The sequence below is a fragment of the Leptonychotes weddellii genome, chromosome 7 (assembly GCF_054177405.1).
Source record: "Leptonychotes weddellii isolate Sample4059 chromosome 7, ASM5417740v2, whole genome shotgun sequence".
Lineage (NCBI taxonomy): Eukaryota > Metazoa > Chordata > Mammalia > Carnivora > Phocidae > Leptonychotes > Leptonychotes weddellii.
Window position 1 is genome coordinate 93655892 of NC_138375.1, and position 13833 is coordinate 93669724.

The following is a 13833-nucleotide window of genomic DNA, read 5'->3' on the forward strand; positions in this document are numbered from 1 at the left end:
CATAATATTTTTGAGATTCATCCGTGTTGCTGTATATAGCAGTGATTTATAATTTTTTGTGGTTGTGTGTTTTGTTACTGTGTGTTCAGTGTAAGAAATAACACAGTTTATTCGTTTTCTTACTGGTGGACACCTAGGTTGTTCCAGTTTTGGGGTATTATGAATTAAGCTGCTATAAATATTTTTGGGCAAGTCTTTGTGTAGACAGGTGTTTTCTTTTTTTCTCAGGTAAGTATCTAGGAGTAGGTATATGTTTTAAGTTTATAAAAACATGCCAAACTGTGTTCCAAAGTAGTTTTATTTTACAAGCCTACCAACCTTGTATGAGAGTTTTGATTGCTCTTCCTACACCACATTTGGTGTTGGGCCATTCTGATAGATGTTTGGTGATATTTCATTTAATTTGCATTTCCCTGATGACTAATAAAAAGTTGAGCACTTTTTCCACATGCTTATTGGCTATTCTCTGTCTTCTTTTGAGAAGTGTCTGAGTATTTCACCCAATTTTTGGTTGGGTGATTTGTATTTTTAAACTGGATTGTAGGAGTTGTTTATGTTTTGCAAATACCATTCCTTTGTCAACAAATGTTTTCCAATATTTTCTTCCAGCAAAAAAAGAGATTAAAAAAAATCCCATAAACCCAGTACTAACACCCAGGTATTTAAAAATTATTTTTATTTATTTATTTATTTAAAAACTATTTTATTTATTTATTTGACAGAGAAAGAGCACAAGGCAGACGGAGAGGGAGAAGCAGACTCCCGGCTGAGCAGGGAGCCAGACATGGGGCTCGATCCCAGGACCCCGGGGGTCATGACCTGAGCCGAAGGCAGACACTTAACCCACTGAGCCACTTAGGTGCCCCTATAAATTATTTTAATAAAACTTCAAAAAATAGCTCAGCTTAAATTGGAGGGTTGTTCACAAATTCTCAGTTCTGATACATTGCATGATTGCTAATTTTAAGCAACTTTCCCCCACTATATGATATATCCTTTCTGGTCAGGGTCAATATCTTATTTTTTTCTTTCCCTATACCTGGTAAGGTATCTTAGAGCCAATATTTACTGAGTGAATATTTTTTTCTGAGTTGAAATCCAGTAGTATTTTCATTATATGAAGAACAGGAATGGGGCATTTGTCCTTAGTTACAGTTTCATTCTAGATAGATGGTATCAGCTCTTAGTCATTGTTAATTCTCTGTGGTTTGTTTGCTGTTGAATGGTCTTCAGTCAGGAATGACAGGTGCCATACATTCAAAGAAAATTATTTCAGAGAGGACCTCTTCCTTCTTTGAACTCCTTAAAACTACTTTTCCATCACTCTCTTGGGGAACTTGTTTTTTTTTTTTAAAGATTTTATTTATTTTTAAGTAATCTCTACACCCAACGTGGGGCCCAAACTCACAACCCCAAGATCAAGAGTTGCATGCTCTACCGACTGAACCAGCCAGGCTCCCCTCTCTTGGGTCACTTTGAAACACTGCTGGTATAGAATCTGCGTGAATTCTGGTTTCTCTCCACACTGTAAGCACTTTGAAGACAAGGGTATGTCCCATTGGCACTCCCGCCCTCTACCACGCCCCCAGAATGATCATCAGGGTGCCTTACACATAAGAGAAGCAATAAACACTTGTTCAATGGCTACATAAGGGAAAAATAAAAAATTCAAAACCCAAACACACAATATACCAAGCCGAGGCAAAAGAAAGATTAATGAGCCATAAGCTTACCTAGTTTCCTTATTTAGTAAGTGAGCTGCTCACATTTCAAACATGACTGAGATGTGAAGGCTCACTTGAAATGCTTTTGCAGTCACCATGTTCTGGAACAGAGACCAACGTCAACACTTCAACTCTCTGTATTTGTTCTTATCAATAGAGAACTTGCAGTTCTCATTTTTGGAATTTTTGCTTTCTCAGGAAATACTACCCAAAAAAGTTACACTGGACTTCCTTTAGCCTGTAGGAGAGGCAAAAGGCAAACTACATTGCATTATCCACTTTCAAGGAAAGTCGAAGATGGCGAAGTAACCTGAGCCTAAAATACCTGAGTACCCATTCTCTCATGGCAGCTGAAATAGGTTTTCTAGTCATGGTCGTCCTAGGGTCTCTGCCATTCATTCCAGTCCATTTAACAGACATTTGTTAAACACCATATGTCTGGGTGGCCCTGTGATAAATACTGCCCTTAAAAAAGGGAGATGAGGGGCGCCTGGGTGGCTCAGTCGTTAAGCGTCTGCCTTCGGCTCAGGTCATGATCCCAGGGTCCTGGGATTGAGCCCCACATCGGGCTCCTTGCTCTGCAGGAAGCCTGCTTCTCCCTCTCCCACTCCCCCTGCTTGTGTTCCCTCTCTCGCTGTCTCTCTCTCTCTGTCAAATAAATAAATAAAATCTTAAAAAAATAAAAATAAAAAAAATAAAAAAGGGAGATGAGCTGGAGCGCCTGGGTGGCTCAGTCGGTTAAGTGTCTGACTCTTGACTTCGGCTCAGGTCATGATTTTAGGGTTGTGAGATCGAGCCCCGTGACGGGCTCTGTGCTGGGCGTGAAACCTGCTTGAGATTCTCTCTCTTCCTCTCCCTCTGCCCTCCTCTCTTTCTCTCTCTCTAAAAAAAAAAAAAAAAAGGGGAGCTGAGAACTATTTGAAGCCACTAGAGGACAGTGTAATACAACAGAATCCTCCGTGAATTTAGGGAGTACTTGCTGCAGAAAGCCAGAATAGGGAGAGGAGCACAGCAACCTGGAATGACTAGGGAAGGAAGCAGGTTTGTAGAGATTCTACAATCTGTCAAGATTCTACACTCTCCAGAAAAAAAAAAAAATTTGTGCATACTCTTCCACCTGAAACATTTCACAGGCTGGTTCTATAGGACCTTTACTAAAACCAGTATATATTCGGCTTTTTCCTGCCTCTAGCACATCTGCTGAACACCTCTTTTCATAGGTGATTACATTACTCCTTTGCATGCATCTGGGTTTTGAGAGCTCAGAGCCTGCTTTGTTTTCATCATAATATACTTCGGTTTATGCAGAGTGAGAACTTCTAAGTACTGCATAACTAATGATTTTTTCTTCATTATTTTGTTGGAACGTGCTTTTCCTGCTTATGTACCTCTCACCCTTCTGTTTACGTTACAATAGGATTGGAGAATTTCTGCAGTTTTCTTTTCTTTTTTAAAGATTTTATTTATTTATTTGACAGAGAGACACACAGCGAGAGAGGGAACACAAGCAGGGGGAGTGGGAGGGGGAGAAGCAGGTCTCCCGCGGAGCAGGGAGCCCGATGCGGGGCTCGATCCCAGGACTCTGGGATCATGACCTGAGCTGAAGGCAGACCCTCAATGACTGAGCCACCCAGGTGCCCCTGCAGTTTTCTTTTGATGTGTCTTTATACTCAGAAGGGAACCAAAACATTTATCTTGACTTTTTAGAGCTTATTGACATGATTTAGCTGCGTCCTTGGTAATTGCAAGTTCAAGTTACCTGGTGGTGTACTTCCACTAACTTAGCATATTGAAGGCTTGGCACATGGTAGCGCTCAACGATCGATGCTGGGCCTCACTTAAGAGCACAGGGGACAGTGTTGGACTGGGGCTTGCCTGTTCATAGTCCATACTCAAAGTTTCATGTCCAGGGCCTCTTGCTGAGGGAAGTGGCACTTGTCAGCTCCTTATTCATAGTTGTTCAACATTCAAAACCATTCAATATGTGCCCCTGCCGGCTGCTGATGGAAGTCTTATCCAAGGCCCATCAACCTGTAGCTCAGCAGTGGTTTTCAAAGGGTGGTCTCAAGGTCAAAAGCATCAGGATCTCCTGGAGATTTGTCAGAAAGGCAAATTACTGGACTCCCTTGGAGATCTACTGAATCACAGACTCTGGGGGTGGCATGCAGCCATCTGTGTTTTAATAAACCTGACCAGTGATTCCAGAACCAAGTTTGAGAACTGTTGGGCTGGGGCCTATGAGGCAGCCTAAGTAACTAGCTAAATCAATCAAGTTTTCTCTCTCAAGAATTTGTATGGGGTTGGCTCAGTCAGCACGCGACTCTTGATCTTGTGGTGTTGATTCAAACCCACATTGGGTGTAGAGCTTACTTATAAAAAAAGTGATATTATACTATTTGTTAACTAACTGGAATTTAAATGAAAAAAAAGAATTTGTACTGGTGATGGAGGGAAAGAGACAAGCAATTGGTAATGGAAGCAGATCTGGGTTCCCCAGATGGAGGGCAGGACAGGGGAGCCAAGAGAATGTAGAACCCTTAAACTCAGAGCAGAAGCTATGAGTAAAGTAAGTCATGATGTAGAAAAAGATATTCAGAGTGAAGTGGTTGGTTGATAGGAGTTGAGCTGGAGAAACAAAGAGAGCTGCTGAGTCTCCATAATGATGGGGAGTCAATGAACACAGCTACTGAGGCAATTTGGGGTCCTTTGCGGCTGCTGCGTTGGTGCCTTCCAGTTGGGAGAACCGTACCCCGGGCTCTGCTGTGCCTTCTGTCCAGCTGGGCCCCATGATGCCTGGCTATGTAGTTGAGAGTCCTATTTTTTTTTTTTTAAAGTAGGCTCCACATCCAACATGAGGCTTGAACTCATGACTCTGAAATCAAGAGTTGCATGCTCCACTGTCTGAGCCAGCCAGTCATCCCCCCCATTTTTCTTAATTCCACACGTAATGTACAGTAAATCCCCAAGTACCTGAGGTAACTTGAAGTTCCCTTGACACCAAACTACCTAACACACGCAGAGATTCTTGTATACTTTGCATTGTGTTTTAACTTCATGTACAATACGAAGTTAAATCCTTGTCGTTTCTTTAAGTTGATGTACGTCAAGCTGAATCTTGGTTTCTCATGGAAACAAAAGTAATAAAGGGAGGTGTTATCCTTGTTTGGTGCTTGATTTCTTTTCCTTTTTTTAAAATTTAAATTCAAGTTAGTTAACATATAGTGTCTTATTAGTTTCAGGGTAGAGTTTAGCAATCCATCAGTTATATATAACACCCAGTGCTTATTAGGGGCTTGATTTCTTTTTATTTTATTTTTTAAAGATTTTATTTATTTATTTGACAGAGAGAGACAGCGAGAGAGGGAACACAAGCAGGGGGAGTGGGAGAAGGAGAAGCAGGCTTCCCGCTGAACAGGGAGCCCGATGTGGGGCTCGATCCCGGGACCCTGGGATCATGACCTGAGCTGAAGGCAGACGCTTAACGACTGAGCCACCCAGGCACCCCAGGGGCTTGATTTCTTTTTAAAGAAGTCATCCCCCAAAACTATATTTGTACAGTATTAAGCTTTCCAAATTGTTTACATTGACCAAGCAGGCCACAATAAAATACTATATAGAATTACACTTCATATGCTATAATTGTACAGAAGCCTAGTCAAAGTTGTTATTGAAGGAGAGCTGAATAAGCCACCCCAAAATGTGCCATGTTGGCATGTAGATTCTTTTATTTTTTTAAAAGATTTATTTATTTATTTGACAGAGAGGGAACACAAGCAGGGGGAGTGGGAGAGGAAGAAGCAGGCTTCCCGCCGAGCAGGGAGCCTGATGTGAGGCTCCATCCCAGGATCCTGGGATTATGACCTGAGCTGAAGGCAGATGCTTAACCAACTGAGCCACCCAGGCGCCCTGGCATGTACATTCTTTTGAGCTGAAAGTGATCAAGACCCAACAGACTCAGGAAAAACTTTTTACGTCTCCCTTATCTGCAGGGAGCTTGTACCAGGAAGAGAGCTATAACCAGAGATAACTTTTTACATCAGAGAGACTTAGCTACATGGCCTGACGTCATCTGACGATGATTTATAAGCCTCAACTGTCTGACTGCCTTTTAGTTTTGCATCATTGTGGGGCTCCAGTATGGATGTAATTAAATTTGTTTTTCTCCTGTGAATCTCTTTTATGTCTATTTAATTATTAGGCCAGCCAAAGAACCTAGAAGGGAAGAAGGGAAATTTTTTCTCCTCAACATTATCTTCGTAATTCTGGTTTTAGTTTTACTAGAAACACCAGAAGATGAACATCATTAATGGTCACAAATTGGGGAAATCTTTAGAGGCCTTTTGAGTAGACATTTGCAGAGACCTAGCACCCCTCAATGCGCCCTAATGAGAAACTAATTCTGGAGCAACTGTTAAGTTGTTTTTGCTTAATGTTTGTTTTAAATCTTATTGCAAATTTTTTTGAAGTATCGGCTCACGTTGATTTTTTTTTTTGGGGGGGGTGACCTTAGAAACAAACACTTTTATTCTTTCTTGAGAAGCTCTTTTATCAGCTATTGAAGCTTCTCCCTCATCCTGGTCTGATGCCAATGTCCGGGAGCAAGAATCCCTGTCCTCTTCAATATCCTTCTAGTTGGACTAAAAATAAAATTGACACAAGACGGGAGGAAATAAAATTTAATGGTGAATGTACGGGGAATCCACACAGACATGGGAATTTCAAAGACAGTCAGGCAAAATGAGGTCTATATGTCATCCTGAACTAAGGAAAAGGGGATAGGGGTCTGGGCCTTTAGAAGGAAGGAATGCAATTCACAGGACAAGAAGAAGAAGAGCAGGTGTTTGGTAATTAGAGGCTTGCCCTGCCAGAGAGATGGGTCACTCAGATGAAATTCATCTCTGTTAATAACCCTTATTCTGGGAATCATTTAGACTCTTCTATGTGGTTAAGGGAGAGGCACAAGTTTGTCTTGAGCCTGTAGGGTCTCAATTGCTTTCAGCTCAGAATAGTCTTCATGCCCGAGTGGCCCATCTTGGGGTGTCCTGCCTTGGTCCCTACACCAGCCACATCTGTATTCAAAATGCATGAAATGCAGACAGAGACCCTGGTTTGTTTCATCCTGAGGGTCACCCAGCACATAGTTCTATCACAGCACTAGTGAATTTGGCTTGTATGGGAGCTTGAATGCTGAATTTGAATCTGAATCCTCAAAGTTTAAATTCTTCCATTTTTGACAAGCTCTGCAATTTGCTTGATAGCAGTAGATCATAAGGATCACTAGAGTACTCTCCTGTTTTATAAGCTGCTTAAGGACTTAAGTATATTCTATGAATATGATTAGAAACAAAATAAACTTATTAGAATCTGTATGGCCAAATGCATAGTATTCCTTCGAGAGTTTTCCATTTTGTAATATGAAGGTGGAATGAGTGTTCACTTACACAGATAATGTTGGAAATGCTGAGAACATTTTTGAAACCATAGAGATAATTAAGTTGGAGGACTACCTAACCAGGTGCTACCCTTCTTTACGGGAGACAATTCAAAGGTGTTTCTGTAAACACCTATTAACTGCTCTAAATATAAAATAAATTATTTCTGTTCTCTCCAGAGAAGGACAGAAAGACCAAGTCTAGAAAGTTGGTATATGAATTAGGACAGATGACAAATGTTAGCTATGACAGCATATTCTTCAGATCTAGTTAGTAAAGAGGACGCTACAGAAAAAAAACAAAACAACCAGACTCAATCAGATATTGGTAGGCCTGTGCCTATAGGGGACCAAGGTAGTTAGGACACTTACTTGAAATAAGGTGCAAAGGTGCCATTTCTTCTCTTTCTTTCCTTTTTAAGTGATCTCTACACACAACATGGGTCTCGAACTTACAACCTCACTCTACTAACTGAGCCAGCCAGGTGCCACAAAGGTACCATTTCTATTGAAAATCTAATCACTGAAAGAATGAATGTGGAATTTCTTTACTCCTCAACTTCTAATTTTTTGTCAGGTACACTAGACCCAACATAAAAAAAGGCAGTCTGGGTTTTGGGGTTTACTAATGGCATTTAGGGAAAAAAAATCGATGGTTTGAAAAGCCCAGAAGTAAGTTATGCCAAAAATGATTGTATTTGACAGTTTTATAGATTCCTTTTTTTTTTTTTAAAGATTTTATTTATTTGACAGAGAGAGACAGAGCGAGAGAGGGAACACAAGTAAGGGGAGTGGGAGAGGGAGAGGGAGAAGCAGGCTTCCCGCTGAGCAGAGAGCCCGATGCGGGACTCGATCCCAGGACCCTGAGATCATGACCGGAGCTGAAGGCAGACGCTTAACAACTGAGCCACCCAGGTGCCCCCAGTTTTATAGATTCCTAATGTGGGGCACCTGGGTGGCTCAGTCAGTTAAGCTGCCAACTCTTGGTCAGCTGGGGTCATGATCTTGGGGTTGTGGGATCCAGCCCCAAGTCAGGCTCCAAGCTCAGCATGGAGTCTGCTTGGAATTCTTTCTCTGCCCCTCCCCCTGCTCTTGCACACTCGCACACTCTCTCTTAAAAAAAAAGATTCCTAACGTTAGGAAGTTTTCATGGAATTGAGACCTGAATGTAGGAGCAGAGTAATTTGAATCTATGGAATTGATGGAGACATTCCTTGATGAGGAGCAGATATTCCCCATGGACCTTGTAAATCTGAAACAGGTAAGAGAAATAAAGAAACCAAATTTACAGCTTTGATGAATAGCAAAATTTGTCAGGGAGAGCTAGATATTAAGTGATTAGTTTGTAAGAAGCAAAGCATAAATCTTTAGCTGTGGAAAGGGAAGAGAACCAGACAATCATATTTGGGGCACTGGTCTGAACTTGTGCTGGAAAAATAGTTTTTTGTTTTGTTATTTATTATTACTGATGTAGGAAACAGACAAAAGAAAAATTTCCTTACTACCTACAGCCGGCTGTCAAGTCCTTGAAACAGGTAGAGTGATATTCCTCTAGGGACTCAGCTGCCTCAATGTTAATTCTTTGCTAAGGGCAAAAGGTGATCTTAGCCCAACTGCCAGGATCCTGTAAGTCTGCTTGAACATATAAAAATTCCTTTGGAAACTTCCTTTATCTCTATCCCCCAAGATACATGTTGGCAATCATCCCTCAAGCATATGGCCCACCGATATATATCTGCAGGGTCTCACGACTAAGGTTTTATTAGGTGGTAATAAATTACCTTTTCCTAACAATGGCTAGCCCCCTCAAGATCCTGGAAACCTTGCTTCCAAAATTCCTTAGAGACTTATGCCATCCCTAACCCCCCTCCCAATGTGAAAGTATATAATGGGCCACTCCTCGGGACCCCAGCGCAGCTCCTTCTGCCTATGGATCCTGCCCCTGTGCTTTAATAAAATCACCTTTTTGCACCAAAGGCATCTCAAGGATTCTTCCTTGGCCATAGGCTCAGAACCCCAGCATCTTTCCTACATCATTATTATTATTTAAATCAAGGGGGATAAAACTTGTAGGGCCCCACACTCCCAGGGCCTCTGAGGTAAAAGGTGCACTTAATGAAGCAGGACACTTGGGATTTGAAGGAACAGTTGCTTTGCTTTATCACTTATTTTGCTGTCCAAGAGCGACAAATAGATTGAAGAGAAATGTCACAGTTGAGATAAGATGGCCAGAGCTGAGAAGGATGACAAACTAATGCACACAAAGGCTCATGGGTCACTAGGACTTTTGTGCCTAGGTGTTCTGAATCTATGGGTTCAGGTTTCTGATTTTTTTTTTTTTTAAATTGCGAAACATTCTGGGTATTACGTATTACCATATATACTCTACCATAGCCTCGAAGAATCCGGCAGGAGGTGCTGTTTGCTGTCTTATCTTATACCACAGTGCCACCTATAGGAAACTCATGTGAACTACATGCAGAAGTTATTAAAACGTATTGGAGGCCTGTCTACACGATTATTAGAATCACAGGATTTCAGAGGCGATGGGACTTTAAAGGTCATTGGAGCCAAATTTCTACCAAGAGCTTGAATTATTTTTATAAAATATTTGATTAGTGGTTGTCCAACTTCTGCTTAAACTTCCTCAGTGAATGGAAACGCACTTTCACTAAGCAGCTCATTCCTTTTTTTTTGTTAAAGATTTTATTTATTTATTTGTCAGAGAGAGAGAGAGAGTGAGAGAGAGCGCACAAGCAGAGGAGCGGCAGGCAGAGGAAGAGGGAGAAGCAGGCTCCCCGCCGAGCAGGGAGCCTGATGTGAGGCTCCATCCCAGGATCCTGGGATCATGACCTGAGCCGAAGGCAGATGCTTAACCAACTGAGCCACCCAGGAGCCTCTAAACAGCTCATTCTATTCATATTTTCATATACTTCTACTTTTGACTCTGCGCTTCACCACTCCCTTCTGCAGTAGCTGGGTCCCCTAGTTCTAGGCCTTTCCAGGGTTCTTTGAGGTGAATTTGCTTCATTCTCAGTGGTATCCCTGTTTGCATATGCTTCAGTGGTGGGTTCTGCCAGTTCAGTTACCACACTTTCCATTTTTCAAATTATCGTCTACATCTCCTGTCCTCTTTTCCTCCTCTCTCCTTCTCTTTGTTCCTTTGGATTTATGCTTTTGTTAGGAAACATTCATCTACTGTAGTGTTGGTCGGTTTTGGAAGAGGGGAGAAATAAAAGCAAGAGATGAAATTCTTCATGTTTAGTTTGAAGCATTGGCATGTTTTTCTGATTCTGTTCTTATGCATTAAAGAATATAGGTATAGTGGTTTATGTTTATTTCAATTAGAATTTTTATTGTGAAATCTAGCTCATTATTATGGCATTTGAATCTTCACTCTGCCATTCAATATATTGGCTACCTCACCCAGTCCTCAAGGAAGAGGAAAAGCAAGCTGGCTGTACACTCAGCTATCTACTCAATGAACAGGACAAGGCTGGAGACAGAATCCCATGGCACTAGAGACCGGGGTGACATGGATTCATAATTAGCATCTATCTTCGTGATTATCTGGATCAACTACTCCATCTTGCTCACAAGGTGCGCGTCTCTGTCAAACACCGAGCTAAAATGCTGAAGCACAGTGTTGACTGCTTTCTCTAATTTACCAGTCTGGCAGAGTTAAAAAAAAAAAAAAAGGAAAGGAAATTCTATTAATTCATTAAATTACGACTTGTCCTTCCTGACTCCTAGGCATGTTTAAGTGTTTCCCATCCTCTCTGTGTTCAGAGTGATGTTTGATAACCTGTCTGAGAATTGCATTGTTCATCCCTGCCCCATTTCCCAAGATTCTTCAAAGATAATGAATAGTGGCTCCTTTTATCATCACGTTCTTCCTACTGGAAGCAGGCTGGGATGTAGTTCGTTGGGGCCAGGAGGTTTGTACTGATGTTGTGAACCCAGGTGCTCTCTTATAGTCCCTCCACCAGTTTGGACTTTTAGGTCTCTCGTCTGAATGCTTGTTCAACTATTTCCTGTCTGATAAATCCTTCTCCTTGTTGGAGATGAAAGATGGAAAACAGGAGACGAAGCGTTCCATAAACTACGTATCTGGCCCTATGGTTGATCTGTCCGTGCCTTGTTCTAATTTCTCCTATATAATTTCAAAAAGTCATCCTTAACATTTAAAAGTTTATAGTAGACCCCTTGGGTTTACAAGGAATTGAGAATTATTCAACACTTCTGATCTTCAGTAAATCGCTTTATATGAGGCTGGTGTGGTGCAGTCTATGCTTTGTAGGGTTCAGACTGAAGCTCTTGGCTTAGCAACTCATGATTTAACTCAGATTCAGAAAAAAAAGAAAAATGTTTCAAAATTCTTTATAACTTCATTAAGTTATCTGCCTTTCCTACACATGGGATAGAACCTGAAATGATTTGGCTACACAGGGTGTTGAATTTCTTCAGTATGGCTCTCTAGATTCATTCTCTGCCTTTCCCCCTACCATTCTCCAACCTGCCCGGCTGTCTTGCATGGATTACATCAAATCTCTGGCTTTCTGCAGAAATGAAAGGGAAGGAAAGAGGAATATGAGGTCAGGGCCTTTATTTCCCTGATTCCTTCCTGTGAGGTTACCATGGGCCACTGTGTCCCTCAGCAGAAGGTTGCTGCTCTTGTCTAGATGGCCCACTCCCTACCCTCCCTCTCTTGTTCGAAGTTATGGCAAGCTCGCCTTCTCTTTTTCCTTTTGGGGATGGTGACAGTCCCACTACCATGACCTCTCATGGGTCCCTTATACCCACTCACCCCTTTGGAACTAATTCCTCTGTTGGTAAAACCTCTTCAAAGTTTCCTGATTTGAGTGTATCATCTGTTTCTCTTTTGGGGGACAGGAGGACCTTGACTGATAACAGAAAGTTTAAAACAAGTCTGAGGGAAGATGCTTCCACTGTGTCAAGTTCTATTGGACCTTATATTGTAATATTCTTAGGCACTCTAGGAACTGGCCGTTTGTAGAAGTTTCAGTGCATCAGAGTCAAAGATAGAAATATTTTAGAAATTATTTATTTATTTTTAGAGAGGGAGGGAGAGAGAGAATCTTAAGCAGACTCTATGCCCAGCACGGAGCCCGACACGGGACTTGATCTCAAAACCCTGAGACCATGACCTGAGCTGAAATCAAGAGTCAAACACTTAACTGACTGAACCACCCAGGTGCCCCAGGAATTTTTTAGATCAGAAAATCAAGTGGCTTTTTTTTTCTTACAAGAATACCCGTATAACTTGAATTTTATAATACAGAATGGATTACCAATATTTTGGTTTCCAGTCTGGTGGGTGAAAAATTAAAAAATCAGCTCAGATATATCAAATAAATTACTGGTTTCCAGAATGTATAAGAAACTCCTACAGATCAATATGAAACAGATAGAATTATAGAAAAATTATCTAAGTTACAGATTGGAAATGCATATGAAAAGATGCTCAACCTCACTAGTAATCGGGAAAACGCAAACTAAAACAAGAAAGCACTTCACATGCATTAGAATGTCAAATGTAAAAAAAAGTCAAATAATGTCCTCTGGGAAGTGGGTTTGAGTGTAAGTTGGTACAACCACTTTAGAAATAATTTAACACTATTTTGTAAAGTTTAAGGGAGGCATACTATGAAAACAACAGTTCTATTTGTACATACACATTAGTTGAAAGAAATTTTTGCATATTTATACCAGGAGACATGTATAAGGATGTATATTGCAGTATTTTTGCAAAATAGTAAAAGTGGAAATAAGGTGCTGTGAGGTAATAGAAAACATATATTGGTCTCTGCCCCTGGTTCCTGGACCAGAGCTCCTAAAACCCTCATAATTTCCTAAATGGTAAGAGTGTTAGCAGCATCTCTTATTCTAGTATTTGTCTTTGATCCCAGTTCCTGAAACAGGGTACTAAATCCCTTGGAATTTCCTGGGTGACAGGACTGTCTTTTGTTCTAACAAGGCTCCTGGATGGATCCTGGATGAGAGCTGGTCACTGGAAAGACCAACCCAAGATTAGAAGCTTGGAATTTTCAGCCGTATCTCCTACCCCTGAGGTGGGAAAGGGACTAGAAAATGGAGTTAATAATTGATCATGAACTGTGGGATCTGATGCAATTTTCAGGTAGGTAGTGCCATAATTAAGTTAAATTATAGGACACCCTTGGGTTCTGGTCCTTCTGAATGTTCTCTCTCAGCCCCATACCCCCATCAGGGTTTGCCTATTCTTCTCTAGCACAAAGCCCCCCATCAGGAGCTTTCTCCTTATTAGGCAACCCCCAAAGAGAGTACACAGCAAATTCTTCTTTTTAAAAAATTATCATTTTTGAAATACAGTTGACATACAATGTTATATTAGTTCCAGGTGTAAAACAGTGATTCGACAATTCTATATATTATGTAATGTTCACCATAGTAAGTGTAGTCCCCATCTCTCACCACACAAAGTTATTTTCATCCCCGTGACTTTTTCATACCTGGAATTTTTTTAATTTTTGTTTTATTTTTATTATTATTTTCATTATTTATTTATTTATTTATTTAAAAGGTTTTATTTATTTATTTGACAGAAAGACAGCGAGAGAGGGAACACAAGCAGGCCTCCTGCCGAGCAGGGAGCCCAATGTGGGGCTCGATCCCAGG

At 41.0% G+C, this 13833-nt stretch overlaps 1 long non-coding RNA gene across 2 annotated transcripts in view; it reads left to right on the forward strand.

Annotated features, from left to right (window-relative positions):
* LOC115942831 (uncharacterized) overlaps positions 1 to 13833 on the forward strand; it is a 31280-nt gene that overhangs the window by 9126 nt on the left and 8321 nt on the right. For both annotated transcript variants that reach the window (XR_014147148.1, XR_014147149.1), the window contains exon 4: positions 13154 to 13315. This is a non-coding gene — a long non-coding RNA (uncharacterized LOC115942831). The remainder of the gene's footprint in view (positions 1 to 13153; positions 13316 to 13833) is intronic.